This window comes from Theropithecus gelada, chromosome 12, assembly GCF_003255815.1.
Source record: "Theropithecus gelada isolate Dixy chromosome 12, Tgel_1.0, whole genome shotgun sequence".
Classification (NCBI taxonomy): Eukaryota; Metazoa; Chordata; class Mammalia; order Primates; family Cercopithecidae; genus Theropithecus; species Theropithecus gelada.
The window spans coordinates 32,984,944-32,992,221 of record NC_037680.1 but is presented as its reverse complement, the minus strand read 5'-3'; the positions used below and the strand labels follow the sequence as shown (position 1 = coordinate 32,992,221).

The following is a 7,278-nucleotide window of genomic DNA, read 5'->3' as shown; positions in this document are numbered from 1 at the left end:
GCCCTAGCCAGAACTTCCAACACTATGTTGAATAGGAGTGGTGAGAGTGGGCATCCCTGTCTTGTGCCAGTTTTCAAGGGGAATGCTTCCAGTTTTTGCCCATTCAGTATGATATTGGCTGTGGGTTTGTCATAAATAGCTCTTATTATTTTGAGATATGTTCCATCAATACCGAATTTATTGAGCGTTTTTAGCATGAAGGGCTGTTGAATTTTGTCAAAGGCCTTTTCTGCATCTATTGAGATAATCATGTGGTTTTTGTCTTTGGTTCTGTTTATATGCTGGATTACGTTTATTGATTTGTGTATGTTGAACCAGCCTTGCATCCCAGGGATGAAGCCTACTTGATCATGGTGGATAAGCTTTTTGATGTGCTGCTAGATTCCGTTTGCCAGTATTTTATTGAGGATTTTTGCATCGACGTTCATCCGGGATATTGGTCTAAAATTCTCTTTTTTTGTTGTGTCTCTGCCAGGCTTTGGTATCAGGATGATGTTGGCCTCATAAAATGAGTTAGGGAGGATTACCTCTTTTTCTATTGATTGGGATAGTTTCAGAAGGAATGGTACCAGCTCCTCCTTGTACCTCTGGTAGAATTCAGCTGTGAATCCATCTGGTCCTGGACTTCTTTTGGTTGGTAGGCTATTAAAATTTTTGCCTCAATTTCAGAGCCTGATAATGGTCTATTCAGTGATTCAACTTCTTCCTGGTTTAGTCTTGGGAGAGTGTAAGTGTCCAGGAAATTATCCATTTCTTCTAGTTTTTCTAGTTTATTTGCATAGAGGTGTTTATAGTATTCTCTGATGGTAGTTTGTATTTCTGTGGAGTCGGTGGTGATATCCCCTTTATCATTTTTTATTGCATCTATTTGATTCTTCTCTCTTTTCTTCTTTATTAGTCTTACTAGCTGTCTATCAATTTTGTTGATCTTTTCAAAAAACCAGCTCCTGGATTCATTGATTTTTTGGAGGGCTTTTTGTGTCTCTATCTCCTTCAGTTCTGCTCTGATCTTAGTTATTTCTTGCCTTCTGCTAGCTTTTGAATGTGTTTGCTCTTGCTTCTCCAGTTCTTTTAACTGTGATGTTAGGGTGTCAATTTTAGATCTTTCCAGCTTTCTCTTGTGGGCATTTAGTGCTATAAATTTCCCTCTACACACTGCTTTAAATGTGTTCCAGAGATTCTGGTATGTTGTATCTTCGTTCTCATTGGTTTCAAAGAACATCTTTATTTCTGCCTTCATTTCGTTATGTACTCAGTAGTCATTCAGGAGCAGGTTGTTCAGTTTCCATGTAGTTGAGTGGTTTTCATTGAGTTTCTTAGTCCTGAGTTCTAGTTTGATTGCACTGTGGTCTGAGAGACAGTTTGTTATAATTTCTGTTCTTGTACATTTGCTGAGGAGTGCTTTACTTCCAACTATGTGGTCAATTTTGGAATAAGTGTGATGTGGTGCTGAGAAGAATGTATATTCTGTTGATTTGAGGTGGAGAGTTCTGTAGATGTCTATTAGGTCCGCTTGGTGCAGAGTTGAGTTCAATTCCTGGATATCCTTGTTAACTTTCTGTCTCGTTGATCTGTCTAATGTTGACAGTAGGGTGTTGAAGTCTCCCATTGTTATTGTATGGGAGTCTAAGTCTCTTTATAAGTCTCTAAGGACTTGCTTTATGAATCTGGGTGCTCCTGTATTGGGCGCATATATATTTAGGATAGTTAGCTCTTCCTGTTGAATTGATCCCTTTACCATTATGTAATGGCCTTCTTTGTCTCTTTTGATCTTTGATGGTTTAAAGTCTGTTTTATCAGAGACTAGTATTGCAATCCCTGCTTTTTTTTGTTCTCCATTTGCTTGGTAGATCTTCCTCCATCCCTTTATTTTGAGCCTATGTGTGTCTCTGCATGTGAGATGGGTCTCCTGGGTACAGCAACCTGATGGGTCTTGACTCTTTATCCAATTTGCCAGTCTGTGTCTTTCAATTGGACCATTTAGTCCATTTACATTTAAGGTTAATATTGATATGTGTGAACTTGATCCTGTCATTGTGATATTAACTGGTTATTTTGCTCGTTAGTTGATGCAGTTTCTTCCTAGCCTCGATGGTCTTTACATTTTGGCATGTTTTTGCAATGGCTGGTACCAGTCGTTCTTTTCCATATTTAGTACTTCCTTTAGGATCTCTTGTAGGGCAGGCCTGGTGGTGACAAAATCTCTAAGCATTTGCTTGTCTGTAAAGGATTTTATTTCTCCTTCACTTATGAAACTTAGTTTGGCTGGATTTGAAATTCTCTGTTGAAAATTATTTTCTTTAAGAATGTTGAATATCGGCCCCCACTCTCTTCTGGCTTGTAGAGTTTCTGCTGAGAGATCTGCTGTTAGTCTGATGGGCTTCCCTTTGTGGGTAACCCGACCTTTCTCTCTGACTGCCCTTAACAGTTTTTCTTCATTTCAACTTTGGTGAATCTGACAATTATGTGTCTTGGAGTTGCTCTTCTCGAGGAGCATCTTTGTGGCGTTCTTTGTATTTCCTGAATTTGAATGTTGGCCTGCCTTACTAGGTTGGGGAAGTTCTTTTGGATGATATTCTGAAGAGTGTTTTCCAACTTGGTTCCATTTTCTCCCTCACTTTCAGGCACACCAATCAGACATAGATTTGGTCTTTTCACATAATCCCATATTTCTTGGAGGCTTTGTTCATTTCTTTTTCCTTTTTTTTTCTCTAGACTTCTCTTCTCGTTTCATTTCATTTATTTGATCTTCAATCATTGATACTCTTTCTTCCAGTTGATCAAGTCGGTTACTGAAGCTTGTGCATTTGTCATGTATCTCTCGTGTCATGGTTTTTATCTCTGTCCGTTCGTTTATGGCCTTCTCTGCATTGGTTATTCTAGTTATCCATTCTTCCGTTCTTTTTTCAAGATTTTTAGTTTCTTTGCACTGGGTACGTAGTTCCTCCTTTAGGTCTGAGAAGTTTGATCGACTGAAGCCTTCTTCTCTCAACTCATCGAAGTCATTCTCTGTCCAGCTTTGATCTGTTGCTGGCGATGAGCTGCATTCCTTTGGGGTGGGAGATGTGCTCTGATTTTTTGAATTTCCAGCTTTTCTGCCCTGGTTTTTCCCCATCTTTGTGGTTTTATCTGCCTTTGGTCTTTGATGCTGGTGACTTACTGATGGGGTTTTGGTGTGGGTGTCCTTTCTGTTTGTTAGTTTTCCTTCTAACAGTCAGGACCCTCAGCTGTAGGTCTGTTGGAGATTGCTTGAGGTTCACTCCAGACCCTGTTTGCCTGGGTATCAGCAGAAGAGGCTACAGAAGATAGAATATTGCTGAAAAAATATGGAACGCTTCACGAATTTGCGTGTCATCCTTGCGCAGGGGCCATGCTAATCTTCTCTGTATCGTTCCAATTTTAGTATATGTGCTGCCGAAGTGAGCACGACATTTTCAAAAGAAAACATACACGTGGCCAACAAACATGAAAAAAAGGTCAACATCATTGATCATTAAAGAAATGCAAATCAAAAACACAATGAGATACCATCTCCCACCAATAAGAATGGCCATTATTAAAAAGTAAAATAACAACAGATGCTGACGAGGTGTGGAGAAAAAGGATCACTTATACACTGTTGGCGAGAATGTAAATTAGTTCAACCACTGTGGAAGACAGTGTGACAATTCCTCTAAGACCTAGAGGGCAGAAATTCCATTCAATCCAGCAATCTCATTATAGGGTATATACCCAAAGGAATATAAACTGTTCTATTATAAATATACATACAGACATATGTTCACTGCAGAACAACATGGAATCAATCTAAATGTCCATCAACAATAGACTGGATAAAGAAAATGTGGTATATATACACCATAGAATATTATGCAGCCATAAAAAAGAATGAGATCATGTCCTGTGCAGGAATACAGATGGAGCTGGAGGCCATTATCTTTAGTAAACTAATGCAGAACAGAAAACCAAATACCATGTGTTCTCATTTATAAGTGGAAGCTGAAGGATGAGAACACATAGACACATGGTGGCAAACAAAACACACCAGGGCCTATCTGAGGCTAGGGGGTGGGAAGAGGGAGTGCATCAGGAAGAACAGCTAATGGATGCTGGGCTTATTACATAGGTGATGGGGTGATCTGTGCAGCAAACCACCATGGAACACATTTACCTATGTAACAAACCTGTACATCCTGCACATGTGCCCCTGAATTTAAAAATAAAAGTTGGAAATTTTAAAAAATCATGATTGAGATTTAACAAAAAATCAGATTCCAAAATCAAATCAACATGAAGAAAATACTTTCCCTGTTAAAAGTGAGCAAGCATCATCACTGGCCATCAGAGAAATGCAAATCAAAACCACAATGAGGTACCATCTCACACCAGTTAGAATGGAGATCATTAAAAAGTCAGGAAACAACAGGTGCTGGAGAGGATGTGGAGAAATAGGAACACTTTTACACTGTTGGTGGGATTGTAAACTAGTTCAACCATTATGGAAAACAGTATGGCGATTCCTCAAGGATCTAGAACTAGATGTACCATATGACCCAGCCATCCCATTACTGGGGATATACCCAAAGGATTATAAATCATGCTGCTATAAAGACACATGCACACGTATGTTTATTGCGGCACTATTCACAATAGAAAGACTTGGAATCAACCCAAATGTCCATCAGTGACAGACTGGATTAAGAAAATGTGGCACATATACACCATGGAATACTATGCAGCCATAAAAAAGGATGAGTTTGTGTCCTTTGTAGGGACATGGATGCAGCTGGAAACCATCATTCTTAGCAAACTATCACAAGAACAGAAAACCAAACACCGCATGTTCTCACTCATAGGTGGGAACTGAACAATGAGATCACTTGGACTCGGGAAGGGGAACATCACACACTGGGTCCTATCATGGGGAGGGGGGCGGGGGGAGGGGGGAGGGATTGCATTGGGAGTTATACCTGATGTAAATGACGAGTTGATGGGTGCTGATGAGTTGATGGGTGCAGCACAGCAGCATGGCACAAGTATACATATGTAACAAACCTGCACGTTATGCACATGTACCCTAGAACTTAAAGTATAATAATAATAATAATAATAATTTAAAAAGTGAGCAAAGTAGAGTATGATTTTATTCAAAAGCCAAAAAAGTACTTAACAAATATAGTAGTAGTATATAACTGATGTAATCGGTTCTATTATAATTTGCTATTAATCCAGCAGAACAGCAATCAACATTTTATTTTCCTTTTCACTTCACATTTCTGGCAAAGATATGTACAAAAGCAGCAGTCTGAATTAATGAAGGCTATTAACTCATACATAATTTTTTTTTTCTGTTTTTAAATGTCTAATCTAAAAATGGTATTTCAGGCCAGGCCCGGTGGCTCATGCCTGTAATTCCAGCACTTTGGGAGGCCAATGTGGGAGGATCACCTGAGGGCAGGAGTTTGAGACCAGCCTGTTGAGACCAGCCTGGTGAACACAGTGAAATCCCGTCTCTATTAAAAATACAAAAATTAGCCGAGCATAGTGGCAGGCGCCTGTAATCCCAGCTACTCAGGAGGCTGAGGCAGGAGAATTACGGAGGTTGCAGTGAGCCCAGATCATGCCACTGCACTCCAGCCTGGGCGACAGAGGGAAACTCTGTCTCAAAAATTAAAAAAATTAAAAAAATAAAAATAAAAAATAAAAATAAAAATGCTACTTGAAATGACCTTATTACTTTGATATAATTATTAAATAATATATCTCTGAGTCTCTAAAATATTCATTGCCATATATCACTTCATGGCAGTCATTGCTAACTAAAGTGATTTCTGAAAACAGTTTTTCTTTACACATTATCCACCAGAAGTTAGCTGTGCAGAACATGGTAGTGGACTGGGAGAGGGTGGAAAGTAAGGGTTGGGGGAGGAATGATTATCACCTACCTAAGTTTACCTTAACTATAAAGCTTCCTTTCTTAAAATGAGTCTTTATAATTGGTATGATAGCAGGGGGAAGTAATTAGTTATTAACAGACAGCTTTTCTAATTATAGTTTATTTTTGAGACAAGGGTAAAATTCTAAAAGGAAACAGTCCATACCTTTTCTGTAAAGATTATATATTTTTATAACTTAAATGGGAAAGGTATAAAGCTTCAAGATCAAAAGATCTGTTTATTCCAAGGAAAAGCTTCCACTATTTATGTGGCTGAATGATTATGATATTTTCTTTTGATTTTGAAAAGCATAGTAAATACATTCTAACAACTGACTGACATCAGAACAAATCAGTAGGTGTACTCTAGTTCAAAGTCTCTTATCTGTTAATTTCTGTGAAATGAAACAGTGTTCAAACTGAGAAGAAAATATTCATATGATTCCCCTTCCTACAAAAAACCATAATCAGTACAAAAATTCTCTGATTTCCCACATCCATTCAGCTCCACTCCAGCAGAATAGCAATCAACTTTTATTTTCCTTTTTGCTTCACATTTCTGGCAAAGATATGTACAAAGACAGCAATCTAAATTAATAAAGCCCATTAACCCGATACATGGATTTTTTTTCTATATGTATTTTTAAAATTATAGATGTATTTTAACATATTTAAATTATGTTTATCCTTATGATATTTCTAATATCCCTTTTTATTCATCTTATTTCCTGTCCATAGTCTGTTTTCAATTATAAATATCATCTGATCCGGATTTTTTATTTCAGTTTTTAATTGGCTCTGCAGGATATATCTGTTAGTTGTTTGTCCATTGTTTCTGCCATCTTTTTCAAATTTACTGTATTTTCTTTCTCTACTATAGAGAAAACACTGTATCTCTTGGCCATCTCAGTATTTCCTCATAATTTTCACTTGCATTCTATCTCCCTTACTCTTACATGAACTCTTAAGGCATTCTTTTTTTATTATTATTATAACTTCTATGTTAGGTTCAGGGGTACACGTGCAGGTTTGTTATACAGGTAAACTGCTTGTCACAGGGGACTGGTGTACAGATTATTTCATCACCCAAGAATAAACACAGTACCCAAAAAGTATTTTTCTGATCCTCTCCCTCCTCCAAGACTCCACTCTCAAGTAGGTCTTGGTGCCTGTTGTTCCCCTCTTTGTGTCCACGTGTTCTTGTTTAGCTCCCACTTACAAGTGAGAACATGGAGTATTTGGTTTCCTGTTCCTGTGTTATTTTACTTACTATAGAAGCCTCCAACTCCATCCATGTTATTGATAAGGATATGATCTTCTTCTTTATGACTGTACAGTATTTC

The 7,278-nt window shown here is 38.0% G+C and overlaps 1 protein-coding gene and 1 non-coding gene across 2 annotated transcripts in view; both read right to left on the bottom strand.

Moving 5' to 3' along the window:
* The window catches only part of GALNT13 (polypeptide N-acetylgalactosaminyltransferase 13), a 613,112-nt gene that overhangs the window by 559,700 nt on the left and 46,134 nt on the right, over nt 1–7,278 (bottom strand). The gene's annotated exons all lie outside the window — the stretch shown is intronic.
* Nucleotides 3,321–3,427, bottom strand: LOC112636868. Its single transcript, XR_003122325.1, has one exon. It is a non-coding gene; the product is annotated as a U6 spliceosomal RNA (small nuclear RNA).